This window comes from Salvelinus namaycush, chromosome 5 (genome assembly GCF_016432855.1).
Source record: "Salvelinus namaycush isolate Seneca chromosome 5, SaNama_1.0, whole genome shotgun sequence".
NCBI classification, from domain to species: Eukaryota; Metazoa; Chordata; class Actinopteri; order Salmoniformes; family Salmonidae; genus Salvelinus; species Salvelinus namaycush.
This window is the reverse complement of record NC_052311.1, coordinates 57285728-57301345: the sequence shown is the minus strand read 5'-3', so window position 1 is coordinate 57301345 and position 15618 is coordinate 57285728. Positions and strand designations below refer to the sequence as shown.

General features: G+C 42.7%; 1 pseudogene; it reads right to left on the bottom strand.

Annotated features, from left to right (window-relative positions):
• LOC120047205 overlaps window positions 1–2064 on the bottom strand; it is a 30611-nt pseudogene extending 28547 nt beyond the window's left edge.
• Between the last annotated feature and the right edge of the window lie 13554 nt (window positions 2065–15618).

The window sequence follows — 15618 nt, the reverse complement described above, 5'->3', positions numbered from 1 at the left end:
TTTGTGGAGCGATGGGTAACGATGCTTCGAGGGTGACTGTTGTCGATGTGTCCCTGGTTCGAGCCCAGGTAGGGTCGAGGAGAGGGATGGAAGCTATACTGTTACACTGGCAATACTAAAGTGCCTATAAGAACATCCAATAGTCAAAGGTATATGAAATACAAATGGTATAGAGAGAAATAGTCCTATAATTCCTATAATAACTACAACCTAAATCTTCTTACCTGGGAATATTGAAGACTCATGTTAAAAGGAACCACCAGCTTTCATATGTTCTCATGTTCAGAGCAAGGAACTTAAACGTTAGCTTTTTTACATGGCACATATTGCACTTTTACTTTCTTCTCCAACACTTGGTTTTTGCATTATTTAAACCAAATTGAACATGTTTCATTATTTATTTGAGGCTAAATTGATTTTATTGATGTATTATATTAAGTTAAAATAAAAGTGTTCATTCAGTATTGTTGTAATTGTCATTATTACAAATAAATAAAAATAAATAAAAATAATAATAAATAAAATAAAAATAATACTACAAAAAATGATAAAAAATAAAAAATAAAAAAATGACAATAATAAATAAATACAAAAATAAATAAATAAAATATATATAAGAAAATTGTCCGATTAACTGTTATCGGCTTTTTTTGTTCCTCCAATAATCGGTATCGGCGTTGAAAAGTCATACTCGGTCGACCTCTAGATACAACAGATATTTTTTTAAGCACACTTACACTACACTTACTAGCTTTGGTTGTCAATGTGTGAGGAGTTCTTTTTCTCCTACCTTTATCTCTCTCTCTGAGAGGAGGGGGCTGAGGCTCTGGTATGTTGTCTGGCTAAGATGCTTCCTCTGGGTTAGAGGAGGGGAACTTGGCTGCAGCTCCAGGTCTGGTAGGACAAGATTTCCTAGCTTCCGAGGTCCTGGTGGCCACGGCTGACGGTTTACTCTCCAAGTCTACCTCTGCCAGGGGTAACATAAGTCTTCCTCAAAGAGGATGTGAAGGGACCAGCTACCGTAGAGTGTCCAGGAACCTCTGCGAAATATGATATTGTCAATATACAAATCATTGCCATGTCACCGTCTACATTGTAAATGATAATCACCTTTGATGCAAATCAAATCAAATGTTATTGGTCACATACACACATTTAGCAGATGTTATTGCGAGTCTAGTGAAATTATTGTGTTCCTAACAGTGCAGTAGTAACCAACAATTCACAACAATACACACATCTTGTAACGGCTGTCCTCCTCCTCTTCGGAAGAAGAGGAGGAGTAGGGATTGGACCAAAGCGCAGCGTGATGATTTGACATAACGAAGTTTATTAAAGTAAAGACGAAAACCGAAAACACTTCAACAAACTACAAAATAACAAAACGACGTAGACAGACCTGAACATGGAACTTACATAAATACACGAAGAACTCACGAACAGGAACAGACTACAAACAAACGATCGAACAAACCGAAACAGTCCCGTGTAGTGCAACATACACAGACACAGAAGACAATCACCCACAAACAAACAGTGTGAACAGCCTACCTTTATATGGTTCTCAATCAGAGGAAACGTCAAACACCTGTCCCTGATTGAGAACCATATAAGGCTAATTACACCTGACCTAAACATAGAAACACAAAACATAGAATGCCCACCCCAACTCACGCCCTGACCAACTAAACACATACAAAATTAACAGAAAACAGGTCAGGAACGTGACACATCTAAAGGTAAAATAATGGAATTAAGAAATATATAAATATTAGAATGAGCCATGTCGGAGCAATGGCTATGTAATGTGGAAACAGTTCAGGTAGGCGTGAAAGCCTGAATCAGTGTGGTTATTTATGGTAGGGTTTAGTGCTTATTAACAAGGGCTCCATTCCCATCCCTTACCTGCTGGCTTTTCTTGTTGCTGAGTTGAGTGGAGGTCAGTTCAGGGGAGGAGCTGTCCTGATCCTGTGTCATCAGCTTCTGTACCTCCTCTCCGATGCTTCTGGGACGGGGCCTGGGGAGGCCAGAGGAGTGTCTGGCTCTGCTGAGCGTCTTGGGCATGACTCATGGGATCTATGGCTTAAGGACTGGCCAGTCTTCTCTGGGCTGAGCTGGGTCCCACTGTGAACATACAGCTCATGTTAACGTTTTCCCACTCCATTCTGTACATTCCAGACAGTGTCTGTTGTTCATCCCTACTACAGTCATGTGACAGACAGCTGTAGACTCACCTAGCAGGCTGCAGAGTGGAGCCTCTGGTGTCGTCCATGCTGTCTGGTCGGATGGGACGCATCAGCTCCTCTGCAGTGGGCAGCTCTGAGAAAACACATCGAAGTCAATCAATCAGTCATGAATCAATCAGAAGTTCAAGTCCATTTGTAACACCTCAACACAATCTTACAACTTCAAATGTACCATCTTGTCAGAATAAGGATGGACATGTGTGGATCTGCAGTTAGTTTTGATTGAAAACCATAGTCTATTTACTTGACAGGTTCACCACAGACATATCAGTGGTGGAGACTGACCAACCTGACTCTGTGGTGGAGACTGGTGCTAGTAGTGTTCCTCTGGAGAGCTCAGGTACAGAGGGAGAGACAGGAACAGGACTGCTCTTCCTCCTGACCGGTGATGAAGGGTGGTGATGATGGTCTGAGTCCTCCAGAAAGCCACATCTCACTGGCCCCACTCTGGCCATACGACTGGGCTACACAGCCGACACAGGAACACCACCAGGTTCACCATCATCCGCCACCACCAAACTGACACAGATGGTCCAAAGTCATCTCTGTTTTCACTATGTTTAGATAGCTACATCCAGTAGAACCTGACTGACAGCCTGTCTAGTCTGGTCTCACCTGCTAGTGCCTTCTCTATGGACTCCTTCGCTCCCTAGTTCATCCCTGGTTCCTCCCTGGTGTCACTGTCCGCTCCAGGGGGCAGGAGTTCAACGGTCGAGTCCAGAGAATCATGGAGGGAGACTTACACCAGGAAATTATGTGATCAGGACAAATAGAATATTGATTTTAGGGGTAGGTCAGTTTCAATACTGTATCAATAGAAGATGGTATCATAAAAGCACAAAATTATTCATCAGGATAAATCACATGCCTTTGAAACAGGGAGGAACCAGAGACACTGTATATACATACTGTGTCCACAACCCACACAAGTGTTTGTAAGACTATGGGTTTAATAATAATTAGGCAAAGACTCAGCTTATGCAAAAGGTTCGTACAGTTTATTCACGAGAACGTTCTGAAGTCCATAATACAAAAGGTTCGTACAGTTTATTCACGAGAACGTTCTGAAGTCCATAATACAAAAGGTTCGTACAGTTTATTCACGAGAACGTTCTGAAGTCCATAATACAAAGACATCCATTTTATAACTGACTCCCTACTTACGCACATACTTCCACACAAACAGTAGATATCCTACGCACATACATACACACGAACAGTAGGTGAGTTCTCACCACTGTTTATCACTACCAAGCCGACAGTTCCATTCCCCCGAGATTAGAGGAACCTTGAAAAGGACTCCCTGTCCTATCATAAGTTTCTCAGAGTTCTAGCCAGGTTGGGTCAAACACAGTTGAATTGTTCTCGATATTTTCTTAGACACACACACACACACACACCTCTAACAAACATTATTGGACTTACGTTTAGTACTTTAATCATTCATTATACATGCTGCATAAACTAATAATCACTAATTAGTTATGTTTCAGGGTGGGATTCTTTAATCATTACCTTTAAGCATATAACTCCCTTATCAGATAGTCAATACCAAAATGATACCACAGCAAAAAAAGAAGGCGTATTAGCCAGTCACAGAAAACTGAACTGGATAAGCAATAAGATGAAGCAAAAGAGTGTGTGCATGTATTGAGTTATTGAGCTTGTTTGGGCTGATTTCATGGGGCTACAGATGAAAAACAATCAGTTTCCATTCCATTTGAGATTTATTTTATTGTACTGATCAACATTTGCATTTCTTTTAGAAAAGTGTGGGCTGTTCGAGGCTCTATGGAACGGCATTTGGGTCTTTGCGTGTCAAAAAAGTTGACGTGTATCTTTTCGACACGCAAAGACCCAAGGGGCTTTCCATAATGCTCGAGCAAAAATTATCTTAACTGACTGAGAGAGACGGAGGGGTGGGAGAGACGACGTGAATGAATAACGTTTTTGGGGAGAACCAGCTTTGAAGCCAGCAATATCTTCATATCACAAACAAGGTACTAGGGTAGTGAATTGATGTTAGCTTCAGCTGTAAGCTAGCAAGGCAAGTTAGCCTACAAACGGTATCTTCTTGCATTGTAAAGTGTTCTAGCCTGTAATAGACATTGTTTTGCTAACAGTAATTAACAGTTAAATAATGCAACAAAGCATGTCAATATTAAGTGTTAACTTCTGTGCAGCGATTCCTCAGGACAGGCTAGCAATGAGTAAGAGTAGCAGGCAAAGTGCCCTCGCGCTACAAGGGAACATCGGCTGATTGAAAGAGGATCAAGTCTGTATCTATCAGTAGATGACGTGACACACATTTGACAGAAGTACCGATAGTAACAAGAATTCTAGTACTGAAACGCTTTTCTATGTTCTAGTGTCGAAAGAGTACCGACGTTTCGTATATCGTGCAGCACTAACACAAACACTAAAGACCTCCCAATCCCCCTTTCCCCAAAACACATGTAAATATTGTGCCTTCCTGTATTATACTTATTCTAAAATGTTAATTCTATTCTACTAAGTTACTTTAGGTTCGTATTCATTCATTTTATTATTGTTGTTGCATTGTCGAGAAGGTAACTGCAAGTAAACATTTTGTTGGATGGTGTAAACCATGTATATGCAGTACATAGGGCTAATAAAACTTGAAAACACATACTCGTGCTGACTTAAAAACCCACTCTGACCCAGAAAAGAAAAATGGATATTGGTTTATAATACCTTTGGTGAGCATGGCAGGCCTTTTAGGCTTCTGAAAGAAATAGAGAGAACATAACGAGATGAGCAAAACAAAAGAGCCATGCAGTCCGTCGCCCACCACATATTCAGCCAATCACAGACAAGACCATTAAAGATCCCTTCTTCTCACTCTACCTCTTGAGAGAGCTGGGATAACTGCTGAATGCCTTATTGCCTTTATAAACTGTGGCTTTTTAAACCCAGATTGATTAGCACGTGAGCAGCACGAACAACTCCTGCTTACAACTCATCATTCTACATGACGCAATTACAATCAACTTTCGGTTTAAACCTCTGGTTCAAATCACTTCCTTACAAAGCGTTATTAGAACTAAATGACTACATTTTCAAACCAGACTCGCATAAAACTTAGTCTCACCCAATTTCTCAGCTCCTCAATGACCTCATCTTTGAAGTGCTCATCCTCGCTTTAGTGGTTGGAGGCTGCAGCAGGCACAGACAGAATGACAGATTCACTGATGAGCTACAATCATACAGATGAGGTATGTGCAAGTACTTGTCTAACAGAGTGCCACTGTAAATGACAACAGACATCGGTTCAAATAGGATTTGTTTCCTTTCAAATACCTTAACGGCAATTGATTGAGCTTTCCGTTGGTTCAGTTGCAACAGGCATCATCAGCTAATGCGCAAACCACTCCCAACTTCAAAGTATTTGAAAGAAAACAAAACCTATTGAACCAAGCAGGGTCTGGAGTAGTGTGAGCATAGACATCCTATTAAATTATATTATAATTCCTAATTCTATAATTGCATCATCTGTCCTACCTGGGGAGAGTCTGTCAGACTCCATAGCTTTCTCCTCCTCTCTCTGATCGACCCCCGCCACAGCCGCCTCTGCCTTCCTGGAGAAACAGCAGAACAAGTGTCATTCACAGATCACACGCTGGGAGTGATAGTAATGACCTTACCCAGCCACTGTCTGCAACACTGAGGGTCTCCTTGGGACAATCCTAGCAGTGGCTTCAAAAGGCAGCTACAGCTAGGCCTGGGGCGACTCGGAGTGTCATGCTCCAGAATGAAGATGCCCCTAGTTACAAATCTAGGATCAGCTTGTCGTCACAAAATCCTAACCTTAACCACTCGAAAGTGGAAATGCAAAACCGACCTGAGACCATTGTGTAGAGACAACATCCCCCTTAGCTCCGCCGAGTGTCATAGATACCCAAGGGTGGTAGCTGTGGTGGAGGCGCTGGTGGAATCCAGATTTTTGTTGAGTCTGGAGTAGTCTATGGTGGAGGACGCACCTCCCTCCAGGTGGCCTTCTTCTCTTCCTCCTCCAGGCTGTCCATGCCCAGACCAAGACCAACTGCAGCGGTCTGACCTGGTCCGGACGCCATCACAGAGTCTGGGTAGACACAATCACAGACAGACACAGACAGACATGTTTCAACCATTGCTTTTTTCAAAGAGTTTAAAGTAAAATAGTTTAAATCTGGCACGTACAGCTGCTTTCATGTCACTACCCTGATGTCAGGTTAGCAATGGATTGAGCTAGATCTGGTGACATCATATAGAGTATCTATCCATCTCACCAGAGCAGACACCCTCAGGCTCCAGACTGTCTCTGCTGAAGATGACAGGCTCTGCCCCCCCCCTCCCCCCCTCCTCCTCCTCTGAACCCCTCTCTACTCCCTGATGCTGCAGCTCCTCTTCCTCCTCCTGGATGGGCTGGGATCTTCTCAGAGACTTACGGAACGTCTTCTCAGATCCCAGCAATCCTGAGAAAGAAAATATTGGACCGTTCAATTCAGGTAATTACAGGAAACAGAAATTGCTCTTGCTTCAGGCTACTTCCTGAATCGAAAGAGGACCTGTGGTTGTTGTATAGGCCGTACTGTGGTCAGACAGCTCAGCACAGGACTTGATGTAATGAGATTTTTTTTAAAGAGCTAAAAAGGAGTCCATCCATGAGGACACCAAGCTGTCAATATTCCAGACCGTGTTTGAAACCCCACTATGGTAAAGTGGCTCATTAGCTCTGTGTTTTATCATTCACAAGAGATTGACTTCCTGGGGTATACAGGCCTGCAGAGCCCCTCAAAGGCCATGCGGTCCATTTAAGAGGGGAACAGCACACACAGAAGAGAGAAGACAGAGCAGTAGAGCTAACTTTGATCTCAGCTCCACAACCACTTGCTGTCAGTCTACTGGAGGGAGGGTACTGTAGAAAAGCTCCATATCCTCATAAATATTCAAATGGTCTTGCAATACGAATAGCTGTCAAGATAAAAAGGTAGAACATTTTTTACCTAAGTTAGGCCTGTTTTGCCATGGTGAGACTAACTTTTCCATTTCAGCACTGAATGATCATTGTGATATTTACAGAATGGAAAATAAGCACTGGTTACAGTAAAAAAAACAAGAGCCAATCTATCAGCCTCTCCAGAGTTAGACTAGTAAAAGCAGTTGGGAGTAATTTTTGCCCAAATAAAGTGCTAAAACTAATGGCAAGATAGTTTGCTAGAAGCACAGAATCACAGCTCGCATTGACAAACTGAACTGTCTGGCGGTGAAAGAACATGACCGGATTTAGCACCAGTAACCATAACAACTGCCCTTGAGGTCCAGAAAGTTCTTTATTTTTTCCAATGCTATGCTTTTAAGGTCACTGCTTATTTACACCGCTCCATTAGCAGAGGAAAACAAAAAAATACGAAATGAAGTGACAAGGAGACAAAGACAGTAAACAGTATGTTTTAAATCCAGGTTTCACTAAAATCATGGTTCATCATGGTTTCAGTTATAAAAACCTTGATTTCCACCTTTGTAATGTGGATACAGGTCTGGGAAGTGTGGCAGCACGAGACTACAGTCGTGGCCAAAAGTTTGGAGAATGAAAATTAATATTTGTGTCACAAAGTTTGCTGCTTCAGTGTCTTTAGATATTTTTGTCAGATGTTACTATGGATTACTGAAGTATAATTACAAGCATTTCAAAAGTGTCAAAGGCTTTTATTGACAATTACGTGAAGCTGATGCAGAGTCAATATTTGCAGTGTTGACCCTTTAAACATTTATTTTTTTAACCCCGTTTTCTCCCCAATTTCGTGGTATCCAATTGTTAGTAGTTACTGTCTTGTCTCATCGCTACAATTCCCGTACGGGCTCGGGAGAGACGAAGGTCGAGAGCCATGCGTCCTCCGAAACACAACCCAACCAAGCCGCACTGCTTCTTAACACAGTGCGCATCCAACCCGGAAGCCAGCCGCACCAATGTGTCGGACGAAACACCGTACACCTAGCGACCTGGTCAGCGCGCACTGCGCCCGGCCCGCCACAGGAGTCGCTAGTGCGCGATGAGACAAGGATATCCCTACCGGCCAAACCCTCCCTAACCCGGACGACGCTAGGCCAATTTTGCGTCGCCCCATGGACCTCCCGGTTGCGGCCGGCTGCGACAGAGCCTGGGCTCGAACCAAGAGTCTCTGGTGGCACAGCTAGCACTGCGATGCAGTGCCTGTCACGAGAATTTTGTTCTCAGTGTTCATAATACTCAATTTAATTAATTACTCAGCCTGAAACCCAGAATTTGTAAGAAACTGGTTGAAATGAATCAGACGGAGGCCCAGCCACAATAGTCAGAAAATCTATTTACGAGAGCGCTTTGCGGATCATTTCCTGTACATTGGTTTATATACCTCACATTTCGTTATAACTGTCCCTCCTCCTCTATTACAATGACAATATAGTTCACAAGTCTTCTCCTTCTCATACATAGCCTGCCACCTGTTATACAATCTACTACAAGCCCAAGGTTTCTCCCCTCCCTGGGTGGGGAGACTTCCTTCCCTGTTATCAGTTCCACAGTGGTCACAAGTTGTCTGCCACAGTTCCTTGCCTGCTAACAGTCCCTCTTTCTTATGGACAAACATTCTTCATCAGACAGGATATAATTCTGTTAGTTATAGTTCTACGTTAAATCTATACATAATTTAGTCATTATTCATAAAAATCCCATAACAGTGCCTTAGACCACTGCGCCACCCGGGAGGCCCTGGCACTTCTTTTTCAAGACCTCTGCAATCCGCCCTGGCATGCTGTCAATTAACTTCTGGGCCACATCCTGACTGATGGCAGCCCATTCTTGCATAATCAATGCTTGGAGTTTGTCAGAATATGTGGGGTTTTGTTTGTCCACCCGCCACTTGAGGATTGACCACAAGTTCTCAGTGGGATTAAGGTCTGGGGAGTTTCCTGGCCATGGACCCAAAATATCAATGTTTTGTTCCCTGAGCCACTTAGTTATCACTTTTGCCTTATGGCAAGGTGCTTCATCATGCTGAAAAAGGCACTGTTCGTCACCAACTGTTACTGGATGGTTGGGAGAAGTTGCTCTCAGAGGATGTGTTGGTACCATTCTATATTCATGGCTTTGTTCTTAGGCAAAATTGTGAGTGAGCCCACTCCCTTGGCTGAGAAGCAACCCCACACATGAATGGTCTCAGGATGCTTTACTGTTGGCATGACACAGGACTGATGGTAGCGCTCACCTTGTCTTCTCCGGACAAGCTTTTTTCCGGATGCCCCAAACAATCGGAAAGGGGATTCATCAGAGAAAATGACTTTACCCCAGTCCAATCCCTGTACCTTTCGCAGAATATCAGTCTGTCTCTGATGTTTTTCCTGGAGAGAAGTGGCTTCTTTGCTGCCCTTCTTGACACCGGGCCATCCTCCAAAAGTCTTCGCCTCACTGTGCGTGCAGATGTACTCACACCTGCCTGCTGCCATTCCTGAGCAAGCTCTGTACTGGTGGTGCCCCGATGCCGCAGCTGAATCAACTTTAGGAGACAGTCCTGGCGCTTGCTGGACTTTCTTGGGCGCCCTGAAGCCTTCTTCACAACAATTGAACAGCTCTCCTTGAAGATCTTGATGATCCGATAAATGGTTGTTTTAGGTGCAATCTTACTGGCAGCAATATCCTTGCCTGTGAAAGCCCTTTTTGTGCAAAGCAATGATGACGGCACGTGTTTCCTTGCAGGTAACCATGATTGACAGAGGAAGAACAATGATTCCAAGCACCACCCTCCTTTTGAAGCTTCCAGTCTGTTATTCGAACTCAATCAGCATGACAGTGATCTCCAATGATCTCCGCCTTGTCCTCGTCAACACTCACACCTGTGTTAACGAGATAAACACTGACATGATGTCAGCTGGTCCTTTTGTGGCAGGGCTGAAATGCAACTGAAATGATTCAGTTAATTTGCATGGCAAAGAGTGACTTTGCAATTAATTGCAATTCATCTGATCACTCTTCATAACATTCTGGAGTATATGCAAATTGCCATCATACAAACTGAGGCAGCAGACTTTGTGAAAATGTATATTTGTGTCATTCTCAAAACTTTTGGCCACGACTGTACAGCCTTACTAGTCTATCAGGTTTGGATCTGTCTGTAGCTAGTATCATTATACCATACTAGTCGAACTACTAGTCTACCAGGTTTGGATCTGTCTCTTGCTACTATCATTATGCCATACTAGTCTAACTACTAGTCTACCAGGGTTTTGGAGATTTGTCTCTAGTCTAGCTACTACGACTTTACCATCTTCAAGATCCTGTGAGTCACTATCGCTGCTGTGACTGTCCACTGGTGTGTCACGGACGGAGGCACTCCCCTCAGGACTCCTCTCTCCTGATGCATTATGGTTGCTCTCATTCGTGGGAGGGGTAACTGCCTGGCAGAGTGGGAGGAGTCGTGTTCTGGGCTGTTATTTTCCGGCCCTGCAGCAATGTGAGAAGAAGCATCCTGATTGGTTCCATGGATCTTGTGCAGCTGACTGAGCCTATCCAGAGCTTTGCTGCAAGGTTTGGGGGTGGGCCTTGTGGGTGCTTCCACTGTGACAGCTAACCAATGAGCAGCATGAAGTAGGAAGATAAGAGGGTAGATAAAGATGAGAAAGGAATCATGTTCTGTACACACAAATAAAAGTATCTCAGGGAAAGGGACACCCTCAAAGAGTACATGCATGGTTAGGTGGGCAAAAGGAGAGAACTACTAATTGTGAGCTAGACATATTTAAGGGTTAGCTTGGAGGAAGAGAAGATCTAAGGCAAAAAAACCAACACAAATATAGCAAAGGAGAGGGCAGAACTAAAGCTAATGAGAGAAGGTGAAGGTTGGCAGCATGTCACTGTCCTTACACCAATGATGGAGAGACAATGTGCCATTGGGTGGCCCTAAGGAACTATGGGTTACAGTAGTGATTCCTATACCCTGAGGGGTGCTTTTTATTGGGCTACTCTCACTCTCATCCTCCTGAGTTTTCACCACAGCCTGCTGCTGGGGCTTTTTGGGTTTAGTGAACCTGCGTTTGGCAGCCTCTGCTGGGGACAGGTGGAAGGAAAGAGGAGATGGAAGAGAAAGGAGAAAAGAAGGTGGGGGCCAGACAGCTAGAGAACAAGACTGATATACAAATGCGTCATGAATGTAAACCAATCAAAGATGAACTCATGAAATGAGTCAAACCATAATTATCAGGGGAGTAGCAGCAGGGAACAGGTTATGATGGACATGTTATGATGGTGAAATGAAATGCAACAGATGTTCCAGGAATAACAAAGCAGATGAGAAATCAGCACAGAGTCACAGTGTCCCTCTAAAGACATTATAACCTGACAGCATGTCATGAAACACGCAAGCACAAAGACACATACACGGAGAATGAACCAAAATGACAAGCACGCACACACACACAAACACAGAGAGAGAGAGAGAATCCTAACTGAACTGAAGCACATCAACCTACACATCCCTGGCTTTGCTTACCTCTGCCAGGTGTCTCTTCGCTGTCCTCCTCCTCCTGCCACCACGCCACAGGGACAGCTGATGTCTTCTTTGGTGGTGGTTTCTGAGAGGCTCTGCCCAGGCTGTCCAGAACACTGGAGCGCTTAGCACTGCCACCCAAATCCACCGAGTCATCTGAAACAGACTAAATACAATTCAATGGTGATTAGGTTAAAGTATCCATCTAGCTAGTTGGTTGAGTGAATGCATAGTAGTATGGACACAGAGGAAAAGGCTGGTTATCAGTATCTTTGGTGTGGATATAAAGAAGGGCAGAGTAATTAGTGAGTAACTTCAGCTATAGCTATGAACACCCAGAATTAAAGACATAGTGCCACTATCGTGTCTGCAGTAACGTTAAACTCCTCTTTCAAAAATTGCTCGAACTGTTCATCAAGCTCATCTTCCGTCAGTCGACAAGCCATGATTCCAGTCAAAGATGATAGGTAACTAGCTAGCTACATGTAAGTAGCTAGGGTAGCTACCTGTATCTTGCCGAAAACAATGGCAGAATAACAATAGTGAAACGTTTGCGATCCAACAAGACTCAAGCACCCCTTTAACTTCCTAACTAGCTAGTTACCTAAGCAACCAACGTGGACGTAGCTTTTCACAATGTTGTCGAGCTTGCTTTTTTAACTAGTGCATTTTGCTAGGTAGCTAGCCTTGACAGCTGTAGCAGTTATTACAAAGATTTGGTTGTAGCTAGCTGGCATGGTAACTAGCTAGCTAAGCTGATTGGCTAACTGGCTTTAGTTAGCGTTAGTCACCTAACTAGCTAGCTGGCTTTAGTTAGCCACCGAGCTATAGCTGGCCACAGTGTCTTCTAGCTATCTATCTTATTTGCAAACATATTTGAACTCCACCAAAATATTCAATCAGTGTGGTGCATGTATAACTAGCTACACATGTATGGCTAGTGGTTTGCAAACGTTAGCTACAGTAGCAGCTGCGTTTTGTGGTCATAGCTCCATAAAGTTCCCGCGACAACAAACAGGTGAGACCTTTAAGCCCATTGGTTGGCTATTCAGAGACACGATAACGGAACTAATCACCGGATAACGGACCAATCACCGTTATCCTTCTGCTTCTGATTGCTCGTATATCTATTTCCCTTTTAAAATCCTGTATCAGATGACCTGGCCTCCACAATCATCCGACCTCAACCCAATTGAGATGGTTTGAGATGAATTGGACTGCAGAATGAAGAAAAAGCAGCCAACAAGTGCTCAGGGTATGTGGGAACTCCTTCAAGACTGTTGGAAAAGCATTCCAGGTGAAGCTAGTTGAGAGAATGCCAAGAGTGTGCAAAGCTGTCATCAAGGCGAAGGGTGGCTACTTTTAAGAATCTCAAATATAAAATATATTCGATTTGTTTAACACTTTTTTGGTTACTACATGTTTCCATATGTGTTATTTCATAGTTTTGATGTCTTCACTATTTTTCTACATAATAGAAAATAGTACAAATTAAGAAAAACCCTTGAATGAGTAGGTTTGTCCAAACCTTTGACTGGTCCTGTATATACTGTATATATATTTATAATTTGTATTTTCTTTATTTGAAGCTCATATGTTATAATGTAAAAGTATGCATTAAGGTGTCTGTAATAGAATAAACATGACAAGAACAACTGTAGACATTAATACATGCATTTCTATAGCTTCCCAAGTAAAACAATTCAATATTTTATTTATTTATATAACCTTTATTCAACCAGGAAAAGCCCATTGAGACCCAGGGTCTCTTTTTCAAGGGAGACCTGGCCAAGAAGGCAGCAACGATCAATCCATGACAGAATTAAAACATACAAAAATACAATTCCACAACATTATCCAACCTAAAAAAAGCACTCCTCCATAACAGAGTCTCCCATCAATAGTCTCCCATCAATATCTCATCAATATTTTAAATTCATTCAGTGGCACTAACATATCTAGATGAAGCATGGATTGTAGATTATTCCATGCGTCTGGTGCAGAAGAAGAGAAGGAAGTCTTGCCTAAATCTGTGAATGTCCTGGGGACTTTAAGTAGTAACCACCTAGCAGACCAGGTATGGTAACTGCGGGTGGTGAAGGAGACCAGACTACAGAGGTAAAGAGAGTTTCCCCAAAAGGGCTATGTAGATGAACACATACAAATGTATCTTTCTGCGCATATAAAGTGAGGTCCAACCTAGCATTTGGTACAATGTGCAATGGTGGGTGAGTGACTTGGTATTTGTAATAAAGCGCAAGGATGCATGATTAACAGAGTCCAGTCTCTGTAAGACTGACGAGGTTGCATGCATATACAACAAGTCACCATAATCAATTACAGAGAGAAAAGTGTCCTCAACAAGCTTCTTTCTAGCCATGCGCGGGAAGCAAGCCTTATTATGAAAATAAAAACCCAATTTCAATTTAAGCTTTGTCACAAGATTATCCGCATAAACTTTAAAGGACAACTTGTCATCCAACTCAAGTTGAAAATGTGAGCCACAGGTATAGTAATAATACCAGCTGCTATCTTTAAGAGTTAGGGGTCCAGGTTGTCTGGACCTGCAGACTTTTTATTGTCTATTGCCTTTAGTGCTTTATAGACCTCAGCATAAGAAACAGGATCAAAGTTAAAATAGTTCACGAGGGCCTATATCATAGTTGACTGAAACAGAGCTTACATTAGAGGCCTGGGCCCAACCATTATCAAAGACTGAACCAGCAGATATGAAGTGCTTGTTAACTTTGGGCTAGGCGTGCCGCTAGCGCCCCACCTCGACAACATCCGGTGAAATTGCAGAGCGCGAAATTCAAAATACAAAATTTGTAATATTAAACATTCATAAAAATACAAGTGTCTTACATCGTTTAAAAGCTTAACTTCTTGTTAATCCAGCCGCTTTGTCAGATTTCAAAAAGGCTTTACGGCGAAAGCATACCATGCGATTATCTGAGGACAGCGCCCCGCGTACAAAAGCATTACAAACATTTTCCAAACAACAGAGGCGTTGTCAGAAGTCAGAAATAGCGATAAAATAAATCACTTACCTTTGAAGATCTTCCTCTTTTTGCAATCCCAAGGGTCCCAGCTACATAACAAATGGTCGTTTTGTTCGATAAAGTCCTCCTTTATATCCCAAAAAGTCAGTTTAGTTGGCGCGCTTGATTCAGTAATCCACCGGTTTCCTTTGTTCAAAATGCATACAAATGAATCCCAAAAGTTACCAATAAACTTCGTCCAAACAAGTCAAACAACATTTCTAATCAATCCTCAGGTACCCTAATATGTAAATAATCGATACAATTTAAGAAGGAGAATAGTATGTTCATTACCGGAGATAAATAACGAAGTGAGCGCCCTCATCCACGCGCGACACAATACTAGAGCCAAAATGGGAGCCACCTAGAAAAACGACAAATTCTAGCTAATTCTTCAAAAAACAAGCCTGAAACTCTTTCTAATGACTGTTGACATCTACTGGAAGCCCTAGGAACTGCAGTCTGGGAGGTATTCCATTTATTTTCCCATAGACAGCCATTTCAGTTTCTGCCTTCCATATCAGTTCTGTTATACTCACAGACATTATTGTAACAATTTCTATCCAATACTACCAATTATATGCATATCCTAGCTTCTGGGCCTGAGTAACAGGCAGTTTACTTTGGGCACCTCAGTCATCCAAACGTCCGAGTACTGCCCCCTATCCCTAAGACGTTTTAAAAAACCCTACAATATTGGCTGTATCCGTCACGTCATTAGAATCCATCGTTAAATGGTCAGGAACGCCAGAGGATACATTAGAACCAGGATACATTGATTAGCTTCCAGAACTTGGTAGGGTAGTTTAG